This window comes from Diadema setosum, chromosome 8 (genome assembly GCF_964275005.1).
Source record: "Diadema setosum chromosome 8, eeDiaSeto1, whole genome shotgun sequence".
Taxonomy (NCBI): Eukaryota; Metazoa; Echinodermata; class Echinoidea; order Diadematoida; family Diadematidae; genus Diadema; species Diadema setosum.
Window position 1 is genome coordinate 28,374,419 of NC_092692.1, and position 20,232 is coordinate 28,394,650.

Below are 20,232 nucleotides of genomic sequence, written 5' to 3' on the forward strand. Positions count from 1 at the left end.
AATAGAGAGAGTAAAACAAATTATTTGGCAGACATTTATACACTAGGCAATACAGGCATAAGTACTCTGCTCGGTAGTTTGAACATATGGCTCTCAACAACAATAAAAAAGGAACAAAAAAACTCAGCGACTGAAAAAAAAAAAGATCATAAAAAAATAGATATGAAATACAGGTAAGAGATATTGCCCCTTCATCACCAGATTACCGGACATTGAACACTTTGATACACAATTGAACTCACTTAGTCACAGGCTGTGTATTGCACAGGATTTGAATACTTTTAGTAACCACACCAGTCTTTTCTAGACACACACAATTCTTCCTGCTCTAAAACAATTACACTCAACCTTGCCTAAGTCAAATCTGTTTGGACTGAAGAGATAGCTTTGACTTAGAGAAAATTCAACTTATGAGGGATTAAAATCGATAGAATATAAAGAGAAGAGCACTTGAAAAGACTTAGTGTATTAGGCGATTATTCAACTTAATGCGAGGACGACTTAAAGGGATGGTACAGTATTGGTGGAGATGAGAATTGGGCTATTAACTTTTTGTGAGATACCAAGAAACCACTTATGAAAAAGTACAGAGCATACCATTTTAAGAGGGATTCAAAGTTTATTTGATGAAAATCGGGATTGGAATGACTGAAACATCCAAAAACAAATTAATACAAAGCGATTGTAATGAAATGTAGTCCCACACTTTATTAGAATCGCTCTGTTTTGGATATCTCAGCCATTTCAAAACCAATTTTCACAAATAAACGTTGAATTCCTCATGGAATTACATGCTCTTTCATATTTCATAAGAGGTTTCTCATTATCTCACCAAAAAATGGTAGAAACCTGAAATTAGGTCTCATCCAAATCTATACGATCCCTTTAAGCAAGGTTGACTGTATAATGTATGTTTGTTTGTTTGTTTGGTTTTTTTTTTTTTTTTGGGGGGGGGGGTAAGGGAGAGCAGTGAGGCATGTTAAGCTTTATTGTTATCAACAAATGCGAATTGTTCGCGTCCAATAGAAATTACATTTTAAGTTGCTGGTATTATGGCAGATAGCTCTTCTCCAGCCCATCATTTAGCTTTCAATCATATCATCCCTTTTAGATGCAGGTAACCATGAGTATCTGGGTTGAGTGCATTTAACAGTTAAATTGACAGTGGGCACAGGTGCATTAGCCTGACAGCTACTGTCAGTGGCGACGTAAAGACAGGAGTGCTATAAATCTGAATGCTGAACGCCATTGCTGAAAATGGTAGGATACTGGAAGTACTTTGCTCATGAAAAGTCTGATGTTGTCGTCGTTCGGTCTGTGATTCTTGTATTAGCAGGCTAAGGGGTGACCTCTATTCATGTCAATTACATGCCACAGAGAGGTACAGTAAACTCCATTTCTCCTTTCTCTCTCTGTCTCTCTCTCTCTGTCACTCTAGATTAAAGGATGTGTACAGTTCTGGTCGAGGTGAGAATTTAGCTTTTAGGCCAAGTAAAAAAAGAAAGTAGTTTCTCGTCCGGGTTTTTTGAGCAAGGCGATGAGGGAGGTCCTTACTATTTGATATCTTACTATTTTTTCAAGGATCGTCAAAATGAAAGAAATAGGGCCTATGTGTTTCTCGTCCGGTAATTCTGAGAAAGGTAACGAGAGAGGGCTTTACAATTTTCTATATTCAATTTATGAAATGAAATATCACTCTGGTAGCTGTGTTATGAGACCATGTCCCAAGTGTACGTCTTGCCTGCACTCTGTGCATTTTCAAACAAATAGATATATGTGCCATACTTGAAATGAAACTTCATGCATGCAAAAATACATTTGCTTTTTCTTTCCACTACAGATGTCAGGGGAAAATGACCATCTTAATACTGGTATTTAGTGTTGTAATGGCTTTTCTGATACCAGTGTTCTTGCAATTCTGATGTATTGTGCTATCAATTGAAACAGGTATAAAACATGTCTTTCAACAAATGTACGACTGAAATAAATTCCATGATATTCAAAACACTGCTTTATTTATTGGTGTTTGTGACTTTTTGTGTCCACACAGCTGGTATGTATATCTGCAGTTCTTCACAGTACAATTGTAGCATATTCAACTGGAAACTGGCTTGTACAATTGCAGATGGATGTCAAAATGATACTGATATGGCATTCTAGCATTAAACGTTTAAAGATGTTTCTTCATGTTCTAAAAAGACATTTGATAATCACTCATTATTTGGATGATGAATGATTGTATAACAGTACACACTACAGATGATACCACTCACGGCTGTGTCCGTGAATTTACATCGTGAAGAAAAGTATCCCGCAGAAATACGAGACAAACCAGAATCCGTGGAAAAGTTATTTATTTTGTAGATACACTCATTTAATAATTCTACATTTGCTGGAAAAGCGCATTCATTTTCTCTTCAAAATAGAATGTATCGCCGTGACAGACCAGGGGATGGGGACCCTGGACAGCTACAAAACACGCACACTTTGCCGATATACGGTGCGGCACGGCCACTGCACTGGCACCGTGTACCAGGGAGGTGTGGACCTCCCTGCTGGCACCGTACCTTCCGACACTGCACACACATGCACATAGTCACAATGACATGAAAATGTATACAAACTCGATACCGTACAATCCTCACAAGCATTTGTACAGTACAATTCATCCGCTTAAAATATCAGAAACGGGGAAAAATACGAACAACGCGCGAAATATGCGTGGAATATCAGCGATTGTTCGCAAAAATGTTGCCGCTATCGCGTTCACGACGTACCGAGTGCGCTGTACATCACAGCCCAGCAACTAGGCCGGCCCGCGCCGCCGCGCCGCCCATCCAACTACAGTGCAGTTCGACTGCTTTGTGGGTCATTCCTTCTTGCCGATCGGCCGAGCTCGCAGTGTTATGCATGCGTTATTACATACGCACTACACACAGAAGCTACAGCTGTACTACAGTCTACAGCTAAGTAGAGGACGCAAGGCGTAAAAATTAGAAATGAGACGTCACGATTGTTAGGTGAATTGTCGATCTTTTTTTTTTCCGGCGGCCGAAAAAATAGTAAATATCAAAAAAGTCGATGCGGCAACTGAAAATCGATGCGGGCGGGGAGCGGGCTGGGACGAGAATTATGGTATTTTCAGCGCCATTTTTAAAATAGTAAATAGTAAAAAAATCGATGCGGCGGCCAAAATCGATGCGCGCGAGGACGAGAAACTGGTTTCTTTTTTTACTTGGCCTTAACGCTTTGCGATATATTCAGAAACCACTCTATGAGATGTCAAAAGAGCACGCAAAGCTAAGGGGTATCAAAAGTCCATTTGATGAAAATCGGCTTTGAAATGGCTGAGATATCCAAAAACAAAGTGAAACAAAGAGATCCTAATAAAAGACATGGCCTGTAGTCTTTTATTATTATCACTTTTTTGGATATCTCAGCCATTTGAAAACCAATTTTCATCAAATAAACATTGAATCCTTGTTAGAATTACATGCTCTTTCATATTTCATAAGAGGTTTCTCAGTATCTCACTTAGGTATGTTCAAAACATGAATCCCCATCTAAACCAGAACTGTACAGTCCCTTTAACACTCCCTTTTTAGTGTTGGAAACTGGAAGCACAGCTGTCATTATTATTTAAAAAAAAAAAAAAAAAAAAAAAAAAAATCTGTGTAGGATTTGTTCTGCATGGTTTACAAACATACACTTCCACTGGTAATACAGGAATTCCTGGACAAGTTTTAGGGAAAGACTAGCTCAACTTGCAAAATACAATACTTCCACACATCTACCATATGTGAGTCTTTTGAAAATCCATGTGACAACATGGCTGGGGAAAAAAAAGTCACTGTTTCATTTTGATTCATCAAACCACTTTTGTGGAATTCTCACATTTAAACATGTACATGATTGTATACATTGTACACTGCATCATATGCCATTCCAGATGAGGGACATGTCATTTAGAAGCTGTGTATTTTCCTCTGATAGATTCCAAATCCCTTGATTCAGGCTTGAATTGACACTACACAGATTATTTGACAGAAATGTACTTCACTGAAAACATTATGTTCAGAGCGTTTAATTGCCCGCCTGACAAAGAAACTGTGACTCATTAAAATTCCCCGTCTGATCAGACCTACAATAAACCCTGTCTATAGATGTGCTGGGAGATTACATTTTTTTTTTTTTTTTTGTCACCTAACTTCACTGCAATACCTGTTATTCATTGTAGATAGACATAGTATACCCATGGGTATGACAGCTATGACTATGTTACAATGTATGTTTCATTGCTATTACCTACTATAAAATCAGGCATTTTCATGTGCATGAATTTTTCGAGAAATTCACCAGGAGACAAGATTCGTGAAATTTAGATGCATACAAAAGTTCTTGTCTACACTATATGCATTGAATGCCAGTGGCAATTCACAAAAATTTCATACTGAGAAAGGGGTCATTGGCTCCAATGGGTGAAGATTTCTGGTTTTAATACAGTACTGCAGATCTATCAGGAATATTTTGCGTTTACATTGTTATCTCAATTCCATGAGTAAAATATGCCCATTTGTAATAGAATCATGTCTGAACAAACATATCTTTGTGGTAGTATTCTAAGAAAATAACATTTTTAAACGCTTTTTAGTCAGCATTAACTGCATACCAGTAATCTTAATAGCCCTACATCTTTTTTATTGGATCAAAGTTATGCACCGTAGTTCACCTATGATACCTTTTAGAAATTAACCATCATGAGCTAACAGGTTATTAACGCACACAATATGATCCCATATTATCTGAACATTAGTTTTGACATAGTCACTCTGACCTGTTTCCATGGCAACATGTATGACTATTGCTGTGATTGGCACACACTCGCTTTAGGAATTCAACAAATAGTGGTATGAGAGGCAAAGGTCAAGTCAGATGGTGTATCACACGTATAATATTGCCCAACCTTCAAACACGACACAGACAATAGCGTTGCCCTACCAGTCATAAAATTAGTGTAATTCACAGATTATACACACACTCTGTACATTAACCTGCCTTTTAACGCTTTTCTGTGAGGTCACACAGGCAAATGAATGACTGTCATAAAAAACATACAGACTGTAATGTCAGATAGATATAGATGTGGTTTCGATTTTGCTTGGTATCCGAATATCTGGAGGGTCAGAAAGACATCAATGTGTGGGAAGAGTAAAACAAACTTGTGAAACACAGTTTGAATAGCATGTTATGGCTTCTTGTGTGGATCTTGAAATTGTCCCCTTTGGCAGAAGACTACACTCTGACATCCATATAATTTGAGAGCTTTAGATTTTCGCGAGACAGACGTTCAAAGAAAAAAAAAATGTTCTGCGCACGCACAAAATCGTTTATCAAAGTTCATCATTCAGTCTTCAAAGTTTTCACAACACATGCTGGGTCTTTTTTGCATCCACTCAGTTCACAACGCAAAGAGAGCCCTGCATGTACTGATGCACTGATCATATGGGGGCACCATTTTACTTTTAATGGGTTGCATCTTTGCGTAATCTAAAGCTTCTTTGCAACACAACACAAGAGGAGAGGAGAGCAGCCAACACAATCGTCATCAAAACATCCGTGTTGCAAAAATATCTAAAGTTTCCTATAATTGTTTTGTGCCTATAAGAGGCTATGATACACCGCTTGTATCTATTTCTTATTTGTTTTCAAAAGGGTACCATTTTTACTGCAGCTTGTGAGGACATGAACTTCATCTGATATATCACTTCATATGAAACAACAGGAAGAGATGTCATTGTCTCAAAAACAAATGTGAACACTTTGTATGCTTGTCCAATTTTGATCAGATTTCCACAAGTCAATTTACTTCTGCTGTACTGGAGAGCATTAGACTGATTAAGACCTCCCTTTGGTAAATGTGCCATCTCTTTCAACTGTAGCCTGCATGTAGCTTTTATTCTCTCTTCAATGATTGAATCATGAGAGGTGCGGCCAAAAATCTAATGGATATTATTCACTGCCACCAAAAAATAAAAAATAAAATAAAAATAAAAATAGAAAGGTATGGAAATGAACCAATGCAATATTCAACACAACATCCTTCATCTGACGAAAAATAAAATGATAATGATAAAAAAAAAAATTAAAAAATCAGGCATCACTGATCCCCGCCCCCCCCCCCCCCCCCAGTGTTTACAATGCCAAAGTATGAACTATTAATTTCCCTACTGGTTCTGTGAACATACAAACAACACATACTGTATATGCTATATATTTCGCGTGGGTTTTATTTTCGCGAATTTCGCGAGTCGGGAGCTATTCGCGAAATTAACAACACGCGAAAATATTACCTTCCAAAATGAATCCCTTGCCTTGATGATACGAACATTTCAGTACTAGTATACCATGTCACTGCTTACCGAACAGACCGTATAAACTGGCTAAGCTTGTTTACGTACATATAGCACGTCCACATCGAACTACAGTTTGACCTCGATTATCCGGCCATGTCGGGACCGGCGCTCATCCGGATAAGCGAACTGGCTGGATATGGGAGACACAATGTTAATGTATATAGCTGCCGTCCAAGCTGCCGTCCCAGTGCACTGGCAGCTAGGCAGGTAGCGTACCCCGCAACGGTGGTGTAATCTATGCTAGCCTGCGCAAAATTGTAGTCCCTTCTTCACAAAAATAAAGTATATGCTTTATGACTCAGTGAAAATCATACATGTTTTACCTCAGATATTGAGAAACCTATCATGCCAATCTTATGAAATTAGTGAAATAGATCTATGAAAAGATATTAAAGTCACTGTTTTTTCTCAATTTTTGGATGAAAAAAAAACAACAGTCCTTCGTGAACGCGTCCGGATAATAGAGATTTCCGGATAAAAGGAGGTCGGATAATCGAGGTCGAACTGTACTAGTATACACAGCCCAGTCGTTGTAAGTAGCATTCGCACAGCACAGTAGACGGCCCAATACTATTTCTGCGAGAAATTCCACTTTCTTTTGTTTTTGTTTTTTTCATTGGCCACAACGTCACAAGCGCGCGGCGTGTCACCCTTGATTACATGTGCGCTATAGCTCTTGCCTTTGCATGCCGCTAAGTCTTTACAAGTACTGTATGTCAACTTTAGGGGCCGGGGCTTCGTATGCTCCAGCTGGTTGCCGCTGAATTTACTCGTACCCCTCGTACCACTCGTCAGAAATCTAGCACGATATACTTAACCACTTCAAAAATGTTGAATTCTAACGACTAAACTTACTAGTTTGCAGAGTTTGGTAAGTTTTTTTCATGCAGTGTATAACTAGTATCATTCTTATTTGCTAGTAAGTTGAAAATTCACACTTTCTTTGCCATTTCATATTTTCTCTGGTCCCCCAATCGCGAATTTAACCACTCGCGAAAATGTGTGACAGCGGCAATACGCGAAAATTTATGTACGCTGTGACAGAGCGAGTGGATCAATCCTGTGTCATACATGCACCACAAATTGATGATATTGAATATCAGTCATTTGAAAGGATGACATTTCATTTTACAGCATATAGTTAGTGCATCAATACTGCAGCCGCCATATTGGCTCTATGGGATAAAAGGTGATCATTCAGCAGAAAACTGTCTTCTCCTTTGCAAACCATAATATTAAGGGATACAAAGAAATTGTTGAGTTCGCAAACCATAATATAAAGAAATACAAAGAAGATGTTGAGTCTTTGGAAATTTGTGGAAAGTTTCGGCTGTTTCCCCAGTACAAACTGTTACAATCAAATATATAAGAAATGTTGAGTCTGGGGAAACTTATGGAAAATTTTGGGAAGGGTGCTAGCCCCAGAGAGGAGGGAGAAGCACCACACATATATACATGGGATTTTCCATCATGACCAGCCAGGTGGTAGTGGACAGTCGCTAAGACAAAGTAGAGTGTAGTCTAATGGTCAGCCTGATGGTCACTTTTGAACAGGCATGATCATGGCCTAAAGCCATGTAACCGACAACTGATTGGAGGATGGTTTGCATAAATTATTAAGGGGTGGAGCATGTAAATGCTATTATATTCATTATGTTGTTGCTAGGTGTTGCTAGGTGGTGCTAGACAAAATTTTCCATAGCACCATGTGCTGCACCCTCAGAATCATTATAAATAGAATGATTTTGTTCTTTGAAGTCAGTTGATTCGAGCATTCATGTATTCATCGGTCACTCATTGAGTGGGAGATACCCACTCTCTTATACCGCACCGGAAGACTTGTGAACTTCATCTACAAGACAATAAACGACCATCTTTGTACATATTGTACATCACTGTCTGCTTCGAAGTTCTTCAAAGTGTCATCGTGTGGTTGTTGAGCGTGAAAGGTACGCCAGTGTGCTGACAATGCGGCATTGCTGAAAACCATCCAGTTACATTTGGTGGCAGCGGTGGGATGAACTCCCAGTACCTGAGCAACAATTAATACCATCAGCTGAGACTCTATTTCTGCGCTGTGTGAACCAGAAATATTGCCTGACCCGGGAGAAGCTGAGTAGCAACCGTGCTGTTGGTGACAAAGTTGCTTTGAAATACTGTCTTGGGACTCGAAAGCTTTGTGTGCGAGTTCCAACATCGAGAAAGACTGGAAAAGCTGAGCCCAAAACTTGTATCAGTCGTCTGCAACGCAGTTGGGGTGTCGTCAACACCGACGTTGGGCAATGAGGTCCAGCCTGTGGCTTTGCAGACAGACGGGAGATCGAGGGGCTGACTGAGACGACATCGTGCACTGGAGTGAGCAGTCGTCAGGACAGAGTCTGGAACAAGACTACAGCAGGGGACAGCTGGCTGACCCAGAGTGACGGCAGCAACGGCAGCAACGGTGACCACAAGGAGCCAAGGCCAGTTGACTGATAAGGGGGAGCGAAAGTCTTATCAGAGGGGTAAGTGAGTTTCTCTTAATTAGTCAACTTCAAGGCAAGGCAGAGAGAGTGGACACACTACTGCGATACATTGTATTACCTTTATATTGTATGTGTAGTGAAAAGGTTGCATGTTGATTAGTTAGAAACATGGAGGAAGAGGGTAACCTAAGTCAGTTAAGGATGCAGGAGTTGAGACAAAAATGTGAAGAGTTGGGGCTGTCACATGAAGGGTTGAATAGGAACCAGTTGATCAAAAACATAGAAGAGGCAAAGGAAGAGCAGGCTTCGCCTCTGCCAAGTGCACCAGTCATGAGCACAGATAAGACTACGACCCAAAACACTGCTGCGCGCACTGAGTCTGATACAATGGAAGAAGCACGCATGCAATTTGAACTTGAAAAGATGCGGATGCAGGTGCGCCTTGCTGAATTAGAAAATGCCAAATTGGAAATTGAGCGCAAGGGGACCAATGCAGGGTCTTTTGGTTTAGATGGGGGTATCAGAAGGATGCCGATGTACAAAGAAGGAGAAGATGTTGATGTGTTTCTCCGTGCTTTTGAGAAGATGGCGCAATTAAATGAGTGGCCAAGGGAGGTATGGGCACTACAGCTCGCCCCCTTACTGGCAGGTAGAGCTAGGGAGGCATACTCAAGACTGTCACTTGAAAGTAGTAGAGTGTATGATGAAGTCAAATTAGCCATCTTGCGTAGGTATGACCTCACACCCGAGGCATATAGGGTCAAGTTCAGGGAACTGAAGGTGGATAGGGACGAGACCTATACTGAGTTTTCTGTAAAGCTGACGGACCTTCTCGGGCGGTGGCTCCAGGGGGCGGGGGCTTTAAACGATCTAGACAGACTAAAGGAGGAGATCCTAAAAGAGCAAATGCTAAAACAAGTATCTTTTGACCTAAGGGTGTGGCTCCGAGACCATGAGCCAGATACACTGGGTGACATGGCAAGGCTTGCCGACCAGTATGTCATCAGCAGAAAAGGGGCAGGTAAACCACAGGGACACTGGGGTAAAGCAGGCCCTAATCACTCCCCTAAACCAGGTTGGAATTCGGGATCAGGAGGGGGAAAAGGAGAAAGTAAGCCAAACCCTCAACAGAATAAGAAGCAAAATGAGGATAGGGGTAACTACAGAGCAAAGGTGAGGTGTTACACCTGTGATAAGTTTGGTCATATCGCAGTAAATTGTCCAAATGCCCACAAATCTGAGGTCCAGGCAGAGAAGAAGGGGAATGACAAATCCAAGGAACACGGTCCCACCTATTTCTGTAGACCTGAGCCCCACCCCAAACTAAGACCATACATTAGTGACGCCAGACTGGGGGACAGACATGTACGTTTGCTGCGTGATTCGGGATGCACTCATTCTCTAGCGAGAAGTGATGTTGTAGATCCTACATTCATTATCCCAGGTGAGACAGTGAAAATGAGAGGTCTCTTTAGTAAGAAAGAGGTACCGATTGCACGTGTGCATCTCATTAGTGAGCCATACGGGATCAAGAAATGGATCCGTGTTGGACTGGTAGATGAGATTGAAGTTGATGTTTTGCTTGGAAATGAGGTGCTAGATGAGAATGACCCTGACTTAGACATCCCCGACTATGTGAGTAGAAAAGAGGCAAGCTTAGTGGTAACAAGAAATCAGGCCCGTGAAAAGGAGTTAAAAGAAGAGCAAACTAGAGCAGAAGTGATCAGATCCAAAGTTCAGGTGAGGGACTTGTTCGGGGAGAATGAGCAAGGGGAGGCTGCAGATAGCGGCAATGATGATGATGAGAGAGAGGATGGTGCACATGAGGTGAATGATGAGAATGATGTGCACGATGATGATACAACTGTGGGGACAGGTGAGTCTGATACCACTAGTGACAAGGCAGCAAACGGAGAAGAGCCACAAGGAGAGAAAATACTCCCCACTTACTTAGACATTGGTAGAAAGGAATTGATTCAAGCCCAACAAGATGACCCCTCATTGAAATCAGTATGGGAGAAGGTGGAAAAGAAAGAGGGAAATGAGGGAAGATGTCATTTCTATGTCGAGAATGGGGTACTCATGCGAGAGTGGTCAGGAAACTCTAAATCAGAAAGTAGGGAGGTGTACACGCAAATAGTAGTACCAAAGGGGTATAGAACAAGACTACTGGAGGTTGCCCATGACAACCTAACAGCTGGTCACCTCGGGGTAGGCAAAACACAGCAAAGATTGATGCAGAATTTTTATTGGCCTGGTATTTTCAGAGATGTGGCAGAATTTTGCAAGACTTGTGGTCCGTGCCAAAAGTGTGCAAGCCAGACAAGAGGGATTAGTAGGGCAAAACTAGTCTCGGTGCCAGTCATTGGCAGCCCCTTCAGAAAGATAGCACTTGACATAGTAGGGCCACTGCCTCGTAGTAAGAAGGGAAACAGGTACATTCTTGTTGTGTGTGATTACGCAACCCGGTATCCAGAGGCAGTACCCCTCCCCTCCATTGAGGCGGAGAGAGTGGCAGACGAGCTGATAAGGATCTTTAGTAGAGTAGGGATCCCCCATGAACTCTTGTCAGACCAGGGGTCAAATTTTATGTCCCTACTCATGAAGCAGCTGTGCAGTAGTCTAGGCATTAAACAGATAAGGACCAGCCCCTACCATCCCCAGGCTAATGGCCTAGTTGAAAGATTTAATGCTACCCTGAAAGACATGCTCAAACCCTACACACTGGAGGGAAATGTGACCTGGGATGACCTCATCCCATATGTATTGTTTGCCTATCGGGAGGTTCCCCAAGAATCTACAGGGTTTTCCCCTTTTGAGCTCCTGTATGGACACAGAGTAAGAGGGCCCCTAGATGTGATCAGAGAGGCATGGTTGGGAGAGACAGTGCCAGAGGAAGGGTTAGTATCATATGTGCTAAATTGTAGGGAAAGATTAGCCAACATCACAACAGCTGCCCAAAAGAACCTTGCCCAAGCCCAGAAGAGGCAGAAAGCCTGGTACGACAGGAAAGCCAGGACAAAAGACCTACAAGTAGGCGACAAGGTGTTAGTCCTCCTCCCATCAAGCAGCAACAAGCTGCTAGCCAAATGGCAAGGACCCTATCCTGTGATACAGAAATTGAGTGATGTGAATTACGTAGTTGAGATGGGGGACAAGAGGAAGAAGCATAGAGTATTTCACACAAACATGCTGCGAGTTTGGAGAGAGCGAGAGGAATGTGTGATGTACACGGATGTGGATGATGGAAATGATGACGAGTACCTAGACCAGTTTATAGAGCCACTGACACAAAGAGGGACCTCTAGTGAAGTGGAACTCCCTGACTACCTGACAACACAACAAACCCAACAATTAGGTGACGTCATTCATGACTTTACGGACATCCTAAGTGACAATCCCGGACGGACTGACAGGATTGAACACGACTTAGTGACATCCAATGACCACCCCATTAGGCAAAAGGCCTATCGACTACCTCATGCTGTGAGAGAGACAGTAAAAAGGGAGCTAGATGAAATGCTTGAGGCAGGGGTAATTTCCCATTCAGATTCCCCATATGCGAGTCCCTTAGTAATCGTAAAAAAGAAGGATAGGTCACTAAGACTTTGCGTCGATTACCGAAAGCTTAATCAGGTGACAGAGTTTGACGCCTACCCTATGCCCAACATTGAGGCTATCATTGATGAGTTGGGAAAAGCCAAATTCATGACAACCATAGATCTAACCAAGGGATATTGGCAAGTCCCTCTCACAAAAGAAGCAAGGAAGAAATCTGCTTTCATAACCCCTTTTGGCCTTTTCGAGTTTAATGTCATGCCATTTGGCATGCAAGGCGCGCCAGCAACTTTTCAGAGGTTGGTGGACCAGGTGCTGCTCGGCGTGAATGAATTTGCGACAGCATACATAGATGATATCATCATCTACAGCGAGTCATGGGATGAACATCTTGCTCATGTGCGGGAGGTGCTTGGTAGACTGCGAGCGGCTGGCTTGACAGCAAAACCGAGCAAATGCAAGTTTGCACGAAAAGAGGTATTATACCTTGGCTTTGTTTTGGGTGAGGGATGTGTCAAGCCAGAGCCTGCGAAGATTGACGCAGTTGTGAATTTCCCTCAACCAGTCACAAAAACTGACGTGCGCGCATTTCTAGGACTGACTGGATACTACCGTAAATTCATCCCTAACTACAGCAAAGTGGCAGCCCCACTCTCAGATCTCACTCGCAAGAACGAACCAAGGTTAGTTAGGTGGAACAGCAAGTGCAGTGAAGCACTGGAGGTACTCAAACATGCACTAGTGAAATCCCCTGTGCTTAGAAACCCTGACTTTGAGAAAGAGTTCATTGTACAGGTTGATGCATCTGACAGAGGTATTGGGGCAGTGCTCAGTCAGAAAGATGAGAAAGTGGAAGAGCACCCCATAGCCTACATCAGCAAAAAGTTGCTACCAAGGGAACAAAGGTACGCCACGATTGAGAAGGAATGCCTGGCAATCGTGTGGGCTATCCAAAAGTTTCAGCCGTACCTGTTTGGGAGGAAGTTCCTTGTACAGACAGATCACAATCCACTCCGATGGCTCCATCAGATGCAGAACCATAATGCTAGGTTAATGAGATGGTGTCTGCAGCTGCAGGCTTACCCCATGCGTGTAGAACACAGAAGCGGGGCTAAAAATGGAAATGCGGACGGTCTGTCACGCATGTAAGCTGTGACTATTAGGCAATTATAGCTACTCCTAGTTGTGCGGACTTTGCTCTCTGGTAATAGAATTATGAGAAAATGTATGTTAATGCCTTGTATCTCAGTCATGATAATGATGTTGGTAGAGAACATATAGTCCTGTATAATATGTTAACATCACAAGTTAACCCTCTGCCTTGCTGTTGACTATAAGAGAACTCTCTACCCGAAAACCCCTTTAAAGTACCTAACGATGTGAATTTGAATTTCATCATCACTTGGACACTAAATACCATTCTGGCCAAGAAGAAGGATTCCGTAAGCATGGATGCCACACTAAATATTTGAACGGCTGCAAGATGAACACTAAGAAGTTTAGTGAACATTGTTCCTGTGGCCAGGATTAATTTGTCATCATTCTACACATTGAATAATGCACTATGAATGATGTGAATTTTGTTTAATCACTATCCAAAGAATTATGCACTGAATGTGGAAGGAAAGTGGCGATTCAAATGCTTATACTCGCTCACAGCTGGCTCTCATTTTGCAGGAAGAGATGAATATTTATAATTACCATGTGTATTCTGAGCATTTTCAAGTATGATAATATGATGTGCCAATAACACATATATTGAGCAAGTGCAAAACATGGTTTGAATTTCTGACAGTTCAGTTGGTCAGATGACAAATAATGAATGTGTGTAAATAATTACTTTATGTTTAATTCTTTCAACAGGGAGCAGAATTATCTCTTGGTGTACATGATGAATTTAATGTGACTTTGATGCATAATCATTGGTTAATGGAAATGGGTATATGAAAAAGAATGTTGATCTTTATCATTCCACCCCATTTACATTATCTTAAGGAGGGGGAAGTTTGTGACAGAGCGAGTGGATCAATCCTGTGTCATACATGCACCACAAATTGATGATATTGAATATCAGTCATTTGAAAGGATGACATTTCATTTTACAGCATATAGTTAGTGCATCAATACTGCAGCCGCCATATTGGCTCTATGGGATAAAAGGTGATCATTCAGCAGAAAACTGTCTTCTCCTTTGCAAACCATAATATTAAGGGATACAAAGAAATTGTTGAGTTCGCAAACCATAATATAAAGAAATACAAAGAAGATGTTGAGTCTTTGGAAATTTGTGGAAAGTTTCGGCTGTTTCCCCAGTACAAACTGTTACAATCAAATATATAAGAAATGTTGAGTCTGGGGAAACTTATGGAAAATTTTGGGAAGGGTGCTAGCCCCAGAGAGGAGGGAGAAGCACCACACATATATACATGGGATTTTCCATCATGACCAGCCAGGTGGTAGTGGACAGTCGCTAAGACAAAGTAGAGTGTAGTCTAATGGTCAGCCTGATGGTCACTTTTGAACAGGCATGATCATGGCCTAAAGCCATGTAACCGACAACTGATTGGAGGATGGTTTGCATAAATTATTAAGGGGTGGAGCATGTAAATGCTATTATATTCATTATGTTGTTGCTAGGTGTTGCTAGGTGGTGCTAGACAAAATTTTCCATAGCACCATGTGCTGCACCCTCAGAATCATTATAAATAGAATGATTTTGTTCTTTGAAGTCAGTTGATTCGAGCATTCATGTATTCATCGGTCACTCATTGAGTGGGAGATACCCACTCTCTTATACCGCACCGGAAGACTTGTGAACTTCATCTACAAGACAATAAACGACCATCTTTGTACATATTGTACATCACTGTCTGCTTCGAAGTTCTTCAAAGTGTCATCGTGTGGTTGTTGAGCGTGAAAGGTACGCCAGTGTGCTGAGAATGCGGCATTGCTGAAAACCATCCAGTTACAACGCGAAAATTATAGCGTATACAGTACTACTTTGCACTTTATGATAGTATAAAGGCCTCTGGTACAAGCACCATGAATATTATGCAATTTACCGGTACTTAATAAACTGACTTCTATTATACGCTTGAAGTAAATTTTTGTAAATGTAATTTCAATTCAATACAAAACATTTTTTACAAAGATTTGAAATCCTCCCAACGATAAATATAGTAGCAACTGTATACTGAAACAAAAAATATGTATGGATGACATAGTTTTCAACGATACACACAAAACCTATCAAATACTGGCCGGGTACAGAAATATTCAGTACACAATGCCACAACCTGCCCACTCTGCTATTAAAGCTGAAGAAAAAAAAAAATATATAAAGTAAAACTCTGTTGGGTTAGGCAATGTCCACAAAGCAATGCAAACATGCATCATGCACTTATGATTTGGTATGTATTTTGAATGAGCTCTTGTATACTTCCCACACACAAAATGCATTTTGAATTACTCATGGTCAAGTTTAAAGTTGAGAGGGGAAAAAAAATCAACCAAGGATGACAAATACATACAAATTACCACAGTTTGAGATTTCCACATGTATAACACAGTATATTGTAAACACAAAATGTGGAGCGATATAAAACTGACATTCAATTGCACTTCACTTGCAAACACAGACAACAAAACCAATATTTTCCTAATGATGATGATTTGGCTTGTACTGCTAAATACTTTTAACAAATGAAGACAGGAGCACACAAACAACTAAATTGACTAAAAATCATTATCAAATAAAATTCTTGATCTTTGCCCTTGCAGAACATGAGCCAATCAATAGTTCAAAGGAAATCTTGATGTGGAGAAACTGTTCCCAGCCTATTCTGAGGGTACTCTGGTATTTCATCTAGGCAGACACATTCTAAAATTGTCATTGAGTCATCTCTATCCTAGTTTTCTGCCTAGACAACATCTTTCACAAGCCATTCAGACTTTCAAATCAGATATATGTATGTACAGCAGGACAATGACTGGCAAATCTGAGTTTGAGTCTAGGTATTGTACATTGTACATTGCAGCTGCTTTCACAGAGAGTGAATAAATGCCTATAATACTATGTGTTTTCTTAAAAGTAAACCACCTTGGAACAGAAAAGTCCCATATCATGAGGGATTACGTAATGAGAGCAATATGCTTTACAGAAACTGTTTGCAACGGGGGGTTGAACCTGGGACCCCAAGTTGAGACTCCAGGTTGGTTTCATCCACTGAGCTATAAAACCTACTTGAAATCATATTCTACTTGATGTCACCATTTAACAGGGTATCAAACTTTGATTGAAATCACCTGCAAATCCAGTTATGAGAAATTAAAATGTCTTCACTTGTTCATTTATTTTTCTTGTTGAAACTGGAGACATCTTCCTGTTGTCTTCATATATATATATGAAACATCTTTTTTAAAAACTTACCTCAAACTGTATATTAGTTATCTGGTAACGTAATGTTCTGCCTTTTTTTTTTTCTTTTTTACAATTCCTCTACATTGTTCAGTGATTGTGTTATTCTAATCAAGTTAATTGTTGTAAATAGTGTGATTCTGTATAATTTTTCAATAAAACATAAATAAAAAAAAAAAGTAATCAATTCAATATTGTGAAAGATCTGTGTACTCAAAAGTTGACATTTACAGTGTATCATACAATGAAGTCCATTTCTATTTGAGACCCCCCCCCCCCCATAAAAGGAAATTAGAGCTGCAATGATTTAAAGGAAGCTGTTTTGATCATCTTTAAAGAAAACAGAATGCCTTTGAATCAAAGCACTGTTCATGACAGTCATACCAACATATTAACCATGCATGCAGTTTAGATTCTCTACCAATTGGGTACATGTATGAATACCCATGGCAACATCTCAATATTGTCAGCATTATTATTTAGTGATTTGTTTTTTGTGAAAAAAAAAAGATAAACAATTCAAATTACACGTACAAAATGTAATTTAGCCAAGTATGCTGCAACTTGATCAATGTGACATTTTTACCTCTAGCTGCTGCACTAAAACAGAGCTTAAAAATTGAATTCACAAAAGAAATCATAAGCAATACTTCAATGCGGATTTGATATGATAGAGTATCTACCACTTATTTTGGAAGTAAAGATCAGCATTCTTTCTGCTGAATTACCAGAATTAAAGGCAAATGAGTTTAAAGGACAAGTTCACCTTCATAAATATAAGGATTGAGAGAATGCAGCAATATTAGTAGAACACATCAGTGAAAATCTGAGGAAAATTGGACAATTGATGCAAAAGTTATGAATTTTTGTGTTGGAACCGCTGGATGAGGAGACTACTAAGGCTTGTGATGTCATATGAGTACAACAGTATAAAGAAAATGTGAAGAAAATTCAACATATTTTCACTTTTTTCACATAATAAAAGAGCACTTAACTTGCCTCTTTCTAAAGGCAATGGGAATAATATTACCCATATGTCAGTAACGAGTCGAGGGAATGTGTACTTTTTTCAAAAGATGAAATTTTGTGAAATTCTCTTTATATTTTCCTTATATTGTTGTACGCATGTGACATCATGCACCGCACTAGTCTTCTCATCCAGCGGTGACTGCACAAAAACTTCAAAAATTCGTAACTTTTGAACGGATTGTCCGATTTTCTTCAAACTTTCAATGATGTGTTCTACTAATATTGCTACATTCTCTCAATCCTTATGTTAATGAAGGTGAACTTGTCCTTTAAACTTAATCAAAATGGTAAATTTTCATCATTTGCATTGTGGTACACTGCACAAACAGTGATGGTTAGTTGGTATGTACACTGTATATTCAAACCAATTCATCCAGTTCAACAAAGCTTCAAAATACCATCTCCAGGTTTCTGTTTGTATCTGGGGGTGGGGATCACATTTCCTCATTTGTATTGTGGTATACTGCACAAACAGGGATGGTCAGTTATATATTCCAAACCAATTCATCCAATTTTACATGCCTTCACAATGCCCTTGTCTCCAGTTTATTGTATCACAGCCTTTTATTCTCTGTTATTACCCCTGTTTCTATTTCCTGGAGTACTACACTGTAGTTCAAAACAATTTAACACCTGCTGAAATGCTCACACTCACACTCACAAAACGTAACTTGAAAACTTTACACAGACTCGCGAGCAGTTTTTGTCATCATTTCACGGTGACTAGTATGTACAGTGTATGGTTGTGATTCTTTCGATGTAAAATTGTATGATTTTAAAGTCTCCAACGTGTAGCCAGTATTTAAAATTGTGATCCGTAGGATACTATATTCCCCTTTCATACAGACAGACACAGAAGCAAACCCTAGTGCAGTATGCCACACCAATGATTCATATTTCCTTCATGTTTTTTCACTTAATCATATTATGACATCAACCACTGGCAGACCACTTTAACAGGTCATTGTGTAACAGCATACTTCAAAATTCCCCATGCCAACTACTGCATACAAGATTATAATTTATTAGTGGAAAAATGAGCAAAGAAAATGGGCTTCCATTGGGATTTTAACTTGAGACCTCCGGATTGCTGGCCGTGAGTAATTTGGACAGAACAAAATACACAGAAATACAAATCCTCTGAAACAGTGTTGGCAATTCTTGATGACTAAACACTGCTGGCAATTACATAGTTACCTAGAATTAGCTACTTGCAGATCCCCCAACCTTTCTAACTGAAAAATAGGGATGATTTGGCTCAAGGTAGAAAAGAAAAATCAGTTCCCACTGGAGTGTGGAGTAAAATTACCAAGAAAAATAGGAAACTCCTATTAATCAAGAGCTAAGAATGGTCACAATTCTTTCCTCCAAATTCAGAATGATAGTGAGGTCTGAACTTGGTCTCTATCTTCCATCTAATAATAAGATGCAGCATTTTGTTGCTGTTAATGTTGTTGCTGTTGTGTGTGTGTGTGGGGGGGGGGGCCATTCTGTGTACATATGCAATACTACAGTACCATGTGTGCGTGCATATGTGCATTTCACTTTTTAATAGCAGGAAAAGGAGGCAAATTAATTACATATAAGTATAGTACTGTAAAAGTGGATATTTTCACACAACTCATTTTTTGCGCTTGGCCGGGTAAGAAGAGTTTCGCATGTTTTTAAATCCTTGGAATCAAGACATCGCGCACAGGCACATATAACAAGCAAAAACATTCACTTGCTTTTATTTTTGCGCTAGTTTCTGGTTGCGCGAAATGCGTGAAAATTTCAACACCGCGAAAATTTCCACTTTTACAGCATCTAAATTGCTCAGAACAGTATTGACAATAAATACCATCATTAATTTATTAAACAAAAATGATTACATGATTTTGCATGTTTCTGTGGGTTTTTTTTTTTAATAACATTTATATTTAAACCGATGTAACATTGTTTTTCATGCATAGAAATTTTTCTTTAATTTCCATTCTATCTCATCCCTGCAAATAAAGCAACAGAAACTTTAACCTACACTAGTGCATAATTTGTAAAACATTGGCAACTAGAGAAGCACTTTGAGAGCACAAACCTCTGCTAAGCAGCTAATTTCCACCTATGATCTTGTTCTTCCATAGAGATTGTGATTTCCACCATACGTATGCATGCTGAAAATCGCCCAAATTCCCAATATAGAACTTAGAAGCCTTTTGTTACGTCATCAACCCTCAGCTGCGCGGTGCGCCTCGCCCTAGCAGAAACTAGAGTACACACTTTAATAGTGCGCGTATGAAAACCTCAAAAACTGTGGTTTAAACTCCAAGTTCATTGACCCTACCTGCCAAAATATCAAAAATTCTTCATAAAA

At 40.0% G+C, this 20,232-nt stretch overlaps 1 protein-coding gene across 1 annotated transcript in view; it reads right to left on the bottom strand.

Moving 5' to 3' along the window:
• Positions 1 to 20,232, bottom strand: part of LOC140232180 (uncharacterized) — a 48,682-nt gene that overhangs the window by 14,767 nt on the left and 13,683 nt on the right. The gene's annotated exons all lie outside the window — the stretch shown is intronic.